We start from the raw sequence: 12,670 nt of genomic DNA on the forward strand, positions 1-12,670 counted from the left end.
TTACGTTGTTTCGTTTTGGTAATTATTTTCTTATAACCTATAATTTTTTTCATGCGGTAATTGGGGTTGAAGACAGAATTGGTGTTATTGTAATCTTTAGAATTTTATATCTACAATAATATTGTGTTACATAAGACAATATGTAGATGTTTTTCTTGTTATTTAAGATAATACATATTTTATATAAGACAATACTACGAGCACTTCAGCAGACATCGATTGTGCTATTTTAAAAATGCAAAAAATGCATGTACCGACGCCATGACGGCACTGTGTGTTCTGGGTGAAAACCCGTCGCATCGACCGCATGCGCCAACGTCACGCGGGAGCAGTTAACCCCGTCGCGCCGACTATGCGGGGCCACCGACCCCGACGTTTCTGGGCAAACGAACGTCGCGCCGACTGCATCCCCTGACGCCACGAGAACGCAGAATGACGTTGGTTTTTCGTGCAAAAAAAAGACGTCGCTCGGACTGCATGCGCCGACGTCGCGCGGGGGCCGTTGACCACGACGTTTTTCGAGCTAAACCCGTCGCGTCGACTGCATGTCCCGACGCCACGCGAACGCAGAAAACGTCGCGCCGACTGTATGCACCAAAACATAGCACAGTTGATAGAATTTTCAACAACAAAGCGTAATATTTAAACACAAAATATGATAAAATCATCTACTCCCGTAGTAAACTCAAACACGCATGAATCTCCTCTGATGTCATCTATTTCTTTCTCCTTGCAATCCTAATAACTTTGTCTTTAATTTCCTCAAGTGTGTTCTTCAAAGCAAAAATCAATTGCCCTATCATTAGCTCCCTCGAACCATCAATTGATCTCTGCAAAGCAACACACAAATTATTTTAGTCCACTATAAATGTTCATAGTAAAGAGTACTAATATTAATTTTGTACCTGTGAAAAAGATCGATGTCATGTATCGCCATTCCAATTTTTAAAGCAATGAAGAACAAATAATCCACATGAGTTCCTGATACATGTAATTAACAATAAATAATTATGCATCACACACATATAATACATCAACGTTATATTCAACTACATACTCACCCATCTTCTTGTTGACTACATACTCACCCATCTTCTTGTTGAGGTATGTCGTAGGTTTTAATAGGCCATGTGGATACATTCGGATACTGCACAGATCCGGTTGCATTTGCTTCTGCAATATCTGCTCCAATTTCTCTTCTCTAAAAATAGCAATAAAACACAAGAAACTTTCAATAAATAATGTAAACACACGATGGTTCCGCAATGCAAATATGTATTAGAACCTACCAAGTCCTCAACGAGTTTTCTAGTTGTACTGTCAAGTTCTTTTTCCATCAACGAGTCTAGAATCTGGAACTCTTCCTTTTCCTTATGCATGACGACCGTAACCCAATGGGTGTTATCCTTGTTAAGAGCCATATAAGTCTGCATAAATAAATAAAAAGAAAATATTAACGAGATCAATGCAACATTTTTAATAGTAGTGCATTATTTGTATACATTACAACCACAAGAACATACCTTAGGTGCTTTGAAATACTCGTTCATACACCTATTTACGGGTTCATTAGAATTTGACACTTTTTGATACTCATTACCGTTTACATTCTTATCCTTTCTCTATTCAAGCAGCCACGTCACTCTCCAAGTAGGTATTATGTATCGGTCGTCTTTACCTTCCTCCAACAAAAAAGATGAGTATGCAATCATAACCTGAAAATAATATAACAAATGTAATAATTGTACTTTGTTGTCAAATATAATGTTAAAAATATGAATAACTTACATCGCCGCTTATCCATTGGCGGTTCAGAATCTGACAAGCTCTCTCTGCAGTCAAAGCGTCGGTCACACCATCATTGAAAATTTGTGTAGCTTTATGTTTCTTTGAGCGCTCACATGCGCGTACAAACATAACACTCGATTTTATTACATCGACGTCAGCACTACTTTTCTTACCATCTACTTTATTAAATAATTCTGCAAATCACAAGTTAAAATTAGTAAGCGCAACTCTACAATAAACTTTGTTCTACGAAAATAAAATTGATTCGTAACAATCTTACTCGCTTTGGCAGAAAGTTTTGCATGCTTGATGGGTTTAACAACAACAAAAGGAGACTTTATGGCTCTTGATGCAGTGCGTTTACGTTTGCCAATCCTCTTTTCCACTTGCTCATCTACTCCATTGTAATGACCCGATTCATGTGATGAAATTTCATTTGTATCTAAAGACGTGACCGCCTTCTCATGTGATACCTCAGGTACTTCGATAGGATCACTCCAATCACCCTTGAAATCTAGAGTGCAATAATAAGGTACATTACCTTCGTCATCGTCCTTTTGCTTATTAATTTTACCTTGAGAAGGTGTGCGATAGTTGTTCTTATCAGACTGATAAACAAACTCCTTATGACCAAATGCACCATCATTTGTAGATTCATTAGTGTCATCATATAGATTCTCTTCTTCTTCCTCCATGTGACCGGTTCTATAGAACACACCAGTTTTGTTCATTTTCTCAATCATCTTCTAAAAAAAATATTTATTAACAAGAGTTATTTAAGTGAATGAAATACATTATGCACGATAGTAAAATAGTGTTGCGTCGTTACCCGTGCGCATAACTCTGGCAAGCGACGCATTTCCTTGCGTATTTCCTTCAGCTCATGCCAAATGCGGTCCATAACATTACTCGCGGAAGCCTCTGATGTGTTGCTCTCTTTCTTCTTTCCACTAACAGTAGATTTTTTTAGTACTTGATTTTTTATTTTTTCAGCTTGTTCTTGAGCAATTTTTTTCACCCTATGCTCATATGTAATATTGTCATCAATCTACAAAAACAATAATTAGAGATTGATAATTATACATCTAATTTAGACAATAAGTCAAACCATGGAAATGTAACATTAAAAAATAAATTTAGAGAATATGGATTACCATTCCAACACCACGACCCTAACCATAGTCGTATTTGTCTCTTTTCTCCGCGACAGGTTCCGTCCAGTTCCTCATCAAGGGGCTCATAAGTGACAACGGATCATATTTTGGACCTATAATTGGTTGTACTTTCTCCCAATAGGCATACTGCAATACACCAAATAATTTAAATAATATATATCATACTGCGGTTGTACTATACATGAGTAATAAATCGAATAATACATACCTGCAAAAGGGCAAGGTTTCCATGTGGCCATTCCCTCACACGGCCATCCTGTAGAACCTTTCCAATCTCCGAAAGAAAGAATTTCAAAGTAAAATCGTTCCAGTTGAACTTACTTATCATCCTTTTGTCCTTAACTAAGGCATAATATTCCTTCGGAATATATTCATGGGAGATTGTGCGATTACTATTCCTAACAAAACTAGAAACGTCATCCGGACAAAGTCATCATCCGTGTTATCATTCTTCACAATTTTATTCATAAGATCATCAATCATGATCTTACCCTTTTTTGTGTCCACAAAACTAGTTGGTATTCTTTTCATACTTTTTTGTCCTTCTATTCTAATAAAACCAACTACATCAACTCCTTAATTTTTCAATCCAAAAATAGATAACACATCATCATACCCTATTGAAATAAGGCCTTTACTACCAGCTGACTCTTGAACCATGAATTTTTTTATGCTGATTATAGCCTTGGATCAAAAAGTGAAGTAAAAATTCACGCATCTTAACGGACGACATTTGTAACATGCCTTGCAAATCCGTTTCATAAAACGTAAATTTTTGACTTGCTCAAAGTTTATCAACAAGACTAACTCACTTCTCAACAGAACATGGAATCACACCGTCGAATTCCATCCTTCATAATTTAAACAATTTGTCACGTACGATGCAATTTACTTGATATTTAAATAATAACATGAACATTATAAACATACTTACCCAATTATAATGCCAATGAATGAAGAACGGACGGACGAACGATGAAGGCCGCGGCGACGCACTGACGTACGGTCAATGCCGACGGCGACGGAAGGTGAAGAACGACGGCGGACGGACGGACGACCGACGGCGGACGGATGGTGACGGTGATGGACGGCGACGCGCGAACGGACGGGCGACGGCCACGGTGACGGAGTTGTGATGGCGCGGCGTCGGGAGGGATGGAGGGCGCGAGATCACGTCGGGTGCAGAGCGAGGCGTCGGGGGGGGGGGGGGGGGTGGGGTGGCGAGACCACGTCGGGTGCAAAGCGAGGCGTCGGGGGCACGGCGGCGGCGAGATCACGTCGCTGTGTCTAGGGTATGCAACGTCGCTAATCCCCGCCGTCGTGGGAAAACAATATCACGACGTCGGGTGTCTTTTTTTTATTTTTTTTCCATATGAATATTTGCAAGTCTCCTACATGAAATCTTTCCATATGAATTTGCAAGTCCCTTGAATGAAAAAATTTCAATTTTTTTCCACGCTTCACGGTGAACTTGACAAGGCGGCACGTCAAATTTTAGAATTTTCTGACAATCCGTGCTTTTTTTATGAATTTCCATTCAAAAATCGGCACAAACAAATGTCGGACGTGACGCAACGTGCGTTTGGTCTCCGATTTCGTTGAAATTTTGCGTGGCATCATTGCATGTCCATTCTGAGGTGCCGGCAAAAGTTGGGTGAATTTCTTGAATGCATGCATGTACTTCATGTGCAACCCATGGGTGTTGGTATGGACGGAAGGGGTGCTACAACGCCATCTTGCAACTACCCTTCATGAAAAAATTTCATTTCTTTTTTCACGCTTCACGATGAACTTGACAAGGCGGCACGTCAAATTTTAGAATTTTCTAACAATCCATGCTTTTTTTTTGAATTTCCATTCAAAAACCGGCACAAACAGATGCCGGATGTGACGCAACGTGCGTTTGGTCTCCGATTTCGTTCAAATTTTGCATGGCATCATTGCATGTCCATTGTCAGGTGCCAGCAAAAGTTGGTGAATTTCATGAATGCATGCATGTACTTCATGTGCAACCCATGGGTGTCGGTATGGACGGAAGGGGTGCTACAACGCCATCTTGCAATTACCCTTCATGAAAATTTTCATTTTTTCCACGCTTCACGATGAACTTGACAAGGCGTCACGTCAAATTTTAGAATTTTATGACAATCCGTGCTTTTTTTATGAATTCCATTCAAAAACCGGCACAAACAGATGCCGGACGTGACGCAACGTGCGTTCGGTCTCCGATTTCGTTGAAATTTTTGCGAGGCATCATTGCATGTCCATTCTCAGGTGCCGAAAAAAGTTGGGTGAATTTCATGAATGCATGCATGTACTTCATGTGCAACCCATGTGTGTCGGTATGGACGGAAGGTGTGCTACAACGCCATCTTGCAACTACCCTTCATTAAAAAAATTCATTTTTTTTCACACTTCACGATGAACTTCACAAGGCGGCACGTCAAATTTTAGAATTTTCTGACAATCTGTGCTTTTTTTATGAATTTCCATTTAAAACCGGCACAAACAGATGCCGGACGTGACGCAACGTGCGTTCGGTCTCCGATTTCGTTGAAATTTTGCGTGGTATCATTGCATGTCCATTATCACGTGCCGGCAAAAGTTGGATGAATTTCATGAATGCATGCATGTACTTCATGTGCAACCCATGGGTGTCGGTATGGACGGAAGGGGTGCTACAACGCCATCTTGCAACTACCCTTCATGAATTTTTTTCATTTGTTTCCAACCTTCACGATGAACTTGACAAGGTGACACGTCAAATTTTAGAATTTTTTGACAATCCGTGTTTTTTGTATGAATTTCCATTCAAAAACCGGCACAAACAAATGCCGGACGTGACGCAACGTGCGTTTGGTCTCCGATTTCGTTGAAATTTTGTGGGTGGGGATCGCCGCCCGACGGCGACGCGGGACGCCCTCGCCACTACCACCGCCGCCTGCCGGCAACGCCTGATGACATCGTTGTAGTTCTTGCCGTCCCAGAAGGCGTGCCGGCAGTGGGTGTTGTAGTGGCCGCCGGGGTGGACCCGGAGCTGCTCCAGCGTCGCGGGGTTGGTCAGCGTCGGGTAGCCGTCCTTGCAAATCCGCTAAGGTTTTGTAAGGCGACAGCTCGGTGGGACGAGGAGGCGAAGTTGAAAAGCTCCTGCATGAGCGGCTTGTCGAGGCTTTGGGCCAGTTGCTCTTCGGCGCGCCGCCGCCGCCGCCGTCGGAGCTGCTGCCGCCGGCATGGTCCATCGCCGGGTCGTCGGAGAACGGGGGAGGGAGGAAGAGAGCTACGGGGCGACGGGGATCTACGGCGGAACGACGAAGAGCGGGGTAGAGAAGGAGAGCAGGGGAGCGACGGGTGTGCCGACGAGCCGCGGGACGACGGGTATATATAGCGCCGCGACGGGAGGGGAGGCGACGGGGCAGCTGGCCGGCGTAACTCCCCCGGAGTGAATGCGCGTCGCCTTGGGAGCCGTCGAACCAACGGGCCAGCGGCGACGACCTCGAGAAACGACGCGACTGGGTTCCGACGACGGGGCCGCCATTAATGGCGTCGCCTCGGGAGCCGTCGAACCAACGGGCTAACGGCGGCATCTGACGACGCTGACGCGGTGGTTAATGGCGGCGGCTTCGGAAACCGACACGGCGAGCTGGCGACGCGGTGGTTTAATGGCGGGGGCTTGGGGAACCGACGCGGACTGGCGACGCAGCGCGGGATTAATGGCGACGGCGTCGGGAACCAACGTGAACTGACGACGCAGCGCGGAATTAATGTCGTGGTCTCGGGAACCGATGGATTGACCGCGGTCAGACCGACGTGGCGACGCCACGTCGCAGCGGGGTGGGACGCGGGTACGACGAGTATACGGGGCTCCTGTACGTCGCCGTTTCGTCAGCTGGCGCCCGTCGGGCTGACGCGCGTACGTCGGGACGGGGGGAAAAGACAATCCTGCCCTTTGTTACGAAGGGGTATCGTTTAATCTCAGCCGTCTTTGTGTTTAGGGGGGGGTCGTACGGAAGAAGAAGTGAAGACAAGTTGCAACAAGGACGCCTTCGCACTACCGGCACTTAGCACGGGGGCTCTGCCCATGACCATGGACGCTGAAACAGTACTCATGAGAGTTGTGAGGACCTCCTTCTCAATCTTGCAGCACCGTGATTTTTTGCAGCGGAATGCAGCGGAAAAAGTCCATTTTAAGACGAAATAAATCCTTAAATCAACATCCCGATCGATTGTACCCTGAATTGTACTATCCCGGTCTAAATCAAACCCTGAACCGGGATTCATCTGATGGCCCGACATGTTCTAATTTTTTTGTTCAAAAATAAAAATTTCGGAGGACATACACCACGATTGGGCCGATCCATCAATTTGTACCACGAGATAAAAAAAAGATAGCAAAATCTAAGGACTACTGAAGAAGGGACGGAGCTCCCTTGTAGGCAATGGGGTCCCCATTAAACTTTTTTTTAAGCTTCCTCATTGTACTGAAGTGAAGATTCGAACACAAGACCTCCTGCTTCAAAGTGCGAGCTCATAGCGATTACATCAGACAAGTTTTCTTGCTTACATAGTAGCGCCCCTAGAGAATTGTATTCGCTCCCTTTCTCTACCGACGAGAAAAAAAAATTCCTTTACATCATCACAGGTTTCACGGCTCGTTCTTCTACCAAGCATCGGGTATTTGTTTGCATATAGGTCCTGGGCCATGCATGAGTTAGTCGTTTTCTAATGGTCCGTTCATAGTATTCACACCCTGGTTGACTCCACCAACAACTTTTAATTTGGTTAGTGGACATTGACCTGGATGCTTAGGAGCTGCGTTTTCTTTGTCAGCGTGCAGTGTAAGGTTTTGAAATGTTTTGAAATGTAGAATGTTGTTGAAACTAGTGAACAATTATACGAACCACACTTTATAAATATATGTGTTGAACAAGTTTTGAATATGCATCGTACATTTTTAATATACGTTGAACAATTTTCAAAACATAGGGAACACTTTCTAATGTACAATGAACATTTCAATAACACACAATAAACTTTGTATAATATAGGGAAAAAGAAAAAGTTAAAATAAAAAAGAAATCATAAAGAGAAAATAATATAGATATAAATAGAAACCGAAAATAAAAAGAAAAACAAAAGGAAAAGACAACCGAAAAAAGATAAATTTAAATGAAAGGAAAAAAACCAGAAAAAAGTAAAAGGAGAAATAAAACGAAAGGAAAAAGAACCAGAAAATAAAAAGAAAATAAATAAATAAAAACAATAGGGAAAAAGAACCAGAAAAGAAAAACAAAAAAAAAGTAAAAGGGAAAAAGAACCAGGAAAAAAGAAAAAAGGGAAATAAAAACGAAAGTAAAAAATAATTAGAAAAGAAAAAGATAAAAGATAAATAAAACGAAAGGAAAAAAGATGACAAAAGAAAAGAAAGATAAATTTAAATGAAAGTAAATAGAACCAAAAAAAACAAAGAAATAAAAACGAAAGGAAAAAAGAACCAAAAAAATGAAACAAAAAAAAACCAGATAAGAAAAACAAAATAAATAAATTTAAATGAAAGAAAAAAAACCCAGAAAAATGAAAGAAAAAATAAAAATAAAAGTGAAAGGAAAATATAACAAGAAAATAAAAATGTCGCCTCCTAAAGACCAGTTGCAACAAGGACGCCTTCGCACTATGGGCACTTAGCATGGGGCTCTGGCTCAGCCTGGACACGATCCGAGCCGATCCGGTCCCGGTTCGAGCCGACGTTTGGACCGGCCGCTGACGGTCCGGTTCGGACCGGACCGAGCAGCGTCGCGGTCCTGTCTTCAGGGACCAGATCGGCAATGGCCAAGCTTGGACCAGACCGAGAGGACCCTGAGGACCGGCGAAGACATGGACCGAGCGCGCTCTAGAGCTCGGGCGACGGCTCATCAAAGCTAGAGGGAGCACAGCTCATCGAAAAGATGTTTGGGGGATTGAGAAGAATCAGAGAAAGCTACATGACCAAAAAGAACACCTAAGGGGGCTCATCGGCAACGAATGTGGCACGACAGCCGATGGACGGAGATGAAAGAGACGATGGTTGATGCGGCGATGTAGGACCTCCCTCGTCAATTTTTTATGGAGATGATAGATCCAAATGAAGCAGGTCTAGTGGACATGATTTCCAGTCCAGAGAGTCCTTGGCTGCGCAGAACCACGAACGGCGGCCACCCCGATGTCGACCACCAATGCCATGCCTGGGCCACCACGTCCTCGTCACACACCTCACGGCTCACACACCATCACCGCGACCCCGGCAAGCCCCAGCCATGCTCCGGCCACGTCCCCGCCATGCTCTCTTCATGCTTTCGCCATGCCACTGGAGCTTCGATTGGTCCGCTCGATCAGGCCGAGCTTTAACCGGACCGTCTCGAAGAATTTTCGGTCCTGTTTTCACGGACCAGACCGGTCGATTTTTTTACCGAGCCTGCCCGGACAGAGCGAGCAACGAGCCGGTCCGAAAGACCGCTCGTCTCGTCCAGGCTGAGCTCTGGCCATGGCGACGGACGCTGTAGCAGTGTTCATGGGAGTTGTGGGGATCTCCTTCTCAATCTTGCAGCACCGCATTTGTTTGCGGCGGAATGCAGCAGCGGTGGGCTCCAACGGCGGGATACACAGGGATATGCTCCGGGGGCAATCTTTGATTTGTAGCAACGGGGATTGACATGAGGGGCCATCTCTTCTCTATCATGGGAGCTTGGGGAACGTGAGAGAAGGGAAAAAGAAGGGAAGAAGATGAGTGGGCGAGAAGGCTTCAGCAAAAGATAAGGTAAAACTGGTTGTTGAGCTGCACTGTCTCTGGCCGGGAAAAAAAATCCTGAACTGCGTCCGTTGCGTCCGTTACAGTACTTCCAATGGGACGCATACCTCCCCGATGCGCTAGGCCGGCCCGTTGCCAATGTGGTAACCCCACTTGGGCCGGAGAAACCGTTTTTTTTTTCTATGTTAAAACTGAACAAAAGGTGCGCGAGGAGGGGCTCAATCCCAGCATCTCCACGTACAGAGAGCAGCCCTCCAACCACAACGACAAGCGCACAGATGCGTTTGCAGCTTCTTTTGCTTTATTTCTTCTTTGTGAAGGTAGCGGAATCCCCCACTTTTGGGAACTTCCATAAGCTTCCCAAACCGATTTTTCTTTTCTTGAAACGGTTTTTAACTTAACTTTACCACTCTTTTTTCCATTATGTGTTTTCTTTTTTTACCAAATGCCTGGACTTTTTACAATTCGTGGTTTTGTTTTTTCAAATATGTGAACTTTTTAAAAATCTATGAATTTTTTAGAAATTGACGAACTTTTTCAAAGTTGATGAACTTATTTTTAAAACACGGTGAACTTTTTACAAAATCAGTGAACTGTTCTGATGAATTTTTTTTCAAACTCGATGAACCTTTTTCAGATTGATGGATTTTTTAAATAGATGATTTTTTTTCAAAATCCTGAACCTTTTATAAAATTCGGCAAAATTTTAAAAAAATTATGAACTTTTTCCAAAAATTGATGACCTTATTTTGGAAATTGACAAACCTTTTCTGTTTTACTCCATCCGTTTCAAAATATAAGACCTTTTAGAGATTACACTAGAAGACTACATACGGAGTAAAATGAGCGAATCTATATTCTAAAATATGTCTATGTACATCCGTATGTAGTTCATAGTGCAATATCTAAAATGTCTTCTATTTAGGAACGGAGGGAGTACCATTTTTTTATTTTTCAAAATCAATGATTTTTTTTGCAAATGCATAAACTTTTTTTAAAGTCAACGTTCAATGCCAAGTCAACATGTCAAGGCATCTACTCAATGAGTTAGTTAACTATGCAACGTCCCATTTGTTTTTTCAACCGGTCGCACTGAAGCACCTCGAGCTGCTCGTGTTTGGTTGGCTGACCCAATGCGGTGCAACAGTGAGCGTCCGAACTGTTCTTGCCGTTGAAGCCGTCCTACAAGGACCCCCCCCCCCCCCTCCCCCTCCCTCAGCCAACGCACAAAAAAGAAGGTGGGAGTGGATGTTTGATTTTTCTCCAAAAGTACAGGATAGGAAACTTTGCAGGGGATTGGAAACGATCGATTCCTACGTCTCGAACGCAGTTACAACACAAAAGCCCATAGGAATCGATTCCTACAATGTTTCCTTCAATTTTCCATATGAATTAAACAGGCCCTAAATATATGGAAGCTGCTAGGCGTTCACCGGTGGATCCGTAGCAAATATCCACCATCCGAATAGCCGTCCGATTACGCATGCGCAGCCGTCCGATTTATCAATTGGGTCGCCTCCTTCGGTCAAATACAACCTGAAACAACAGCCCAGTTGCAGAAACAATAGCTTTGTTGCAAAATAACTTTGGACCCAGCAATTCTTGAAACAACGGTTGAGTTGAAGAAACAATTGCTTTGTCGCAGAATTTTTTTCTTCGTCTTTGTACAGCAGCGAATTTTTTTTGCAACAAAGGTCATGTTGCAGAAAACTTTTGCAACATAACGCTTGCATAATTTTTTTCCTCATCTTTCTGCAACATAGGTACTGCGGAAGAAAATTTTGCAACAAACAACATGTTACAGAAAAACTTTTACAACATAGGTTAGGTTGCAGAAAACTTTTGCAACAAGATATTTGTTCCAATTTTTTGAAACAACGATCAAGATGCGAAAACTCGTCGTTGCGCCTACTTACACTAACTTCCGTGCGGGCGTTAGGACCCGGTCGTCGCGTCTGCTTCCGACAACCCAGGCACGGCGTCAGGAACCAAAGGGACCCGATCCCCTGATGACCCGACAGAGCTGGAGCGAGCGACATAGCCTTACAGAACCGTTGGTGACCAGCGCAAGTCCAGCGATAGATAGCTAGAGCACCTCCTTGAGCAGGCGGGAGTAGCTGAAAAAAAAGGAAAAAGAAGAACTGACAGGCGCCAAGCAAGAAGAAGGATAAGGCCGTCAAGAAGTCTTCCGTCTACGTGGTCTATTGGATCAAAAATGATCCAACGGCTCTACGTCTGACTGACGCGAAAGCGCGATCTTTCGACTGAAAGGTAACATTTTCCTAAATATATTGTACATTTCTTTTAAATTTGTGAATTTTAAAAAAAGAAACAAAAATGAAAAATGGGAAAGCGAGCAGAAAACAGAAAAAAACAGTAAAGAAAACAACTGAAAAAAGAAAACTGGTTCGCATAAAGATAAAAGCCCGCGCTGGAATCTTCCAGAACATTTTAGAGCCTGGACCACCCTCCAATCTCAAGGCGTAAAATGGGCTGGCCCAAAGCAATCGCTAGCGCGCTCCTCCTATGGCGAGAACTTGTCGCAATAAGCGTCGAATAATAATTCTGCAGTGTATCCCTCCATGTCGTGGCTTGATCAGCTTCGATGATAACTTTCTCTGTATTTTTCTTTTTTCTCTTGTGGAAAACTACTTAGCCCACGTGTGTTAGGTTAGTCTATTGTGGTATGGCCATTTCAGTGGCCTTCTGCGCCCATAGGTAGAGCACATGCATCCATACAAGGTCTCAAGCTGACATCATCACATTGGTTACTAAATTCAAACTTTTGGAAATATTCATTTCACAATTTGTTGATTTGATTAACAATGTATATTTACTGATGAGTTCTTCTGAAAGAGGGATTTAAAACAAGATCTTATGTTCAGTGGCGGAGCTAGACAAAAATGAATGGAAGGGGGGGGGGCGA

The 12,670-nt window shown here is 43.3% G+C and overlaps 1 pseudogene; it reads right to left on the reverse strand.

Annotated features, from left to right (window-relative positions):
* Nucleotides 1–716: 716 nt before the first annotated feature.
* Nucleotides 717–6,202, reverse strand: LOC123396709 (annotated as a pseudogene).
* Between the last annotated feature and the right edge of the window lie 6,468 nt (nt 6,203–12,670).

This window comes from Hordeum vulgare, chromosome 1H, assembly GCF_904849725.1.
Source record: "Hordeum vulgare subsp. vulgare chromosome 1H, MorexV3_pseudomolecules_assembly, whole genome shotgun sequence".
NCBI classification, from domain to species: Eukaryota; Viridiplantae; Streptophyta; class Magnoliopsida; order Poales; family Poaceae; genus Hordeum; species Hordeum vulgare.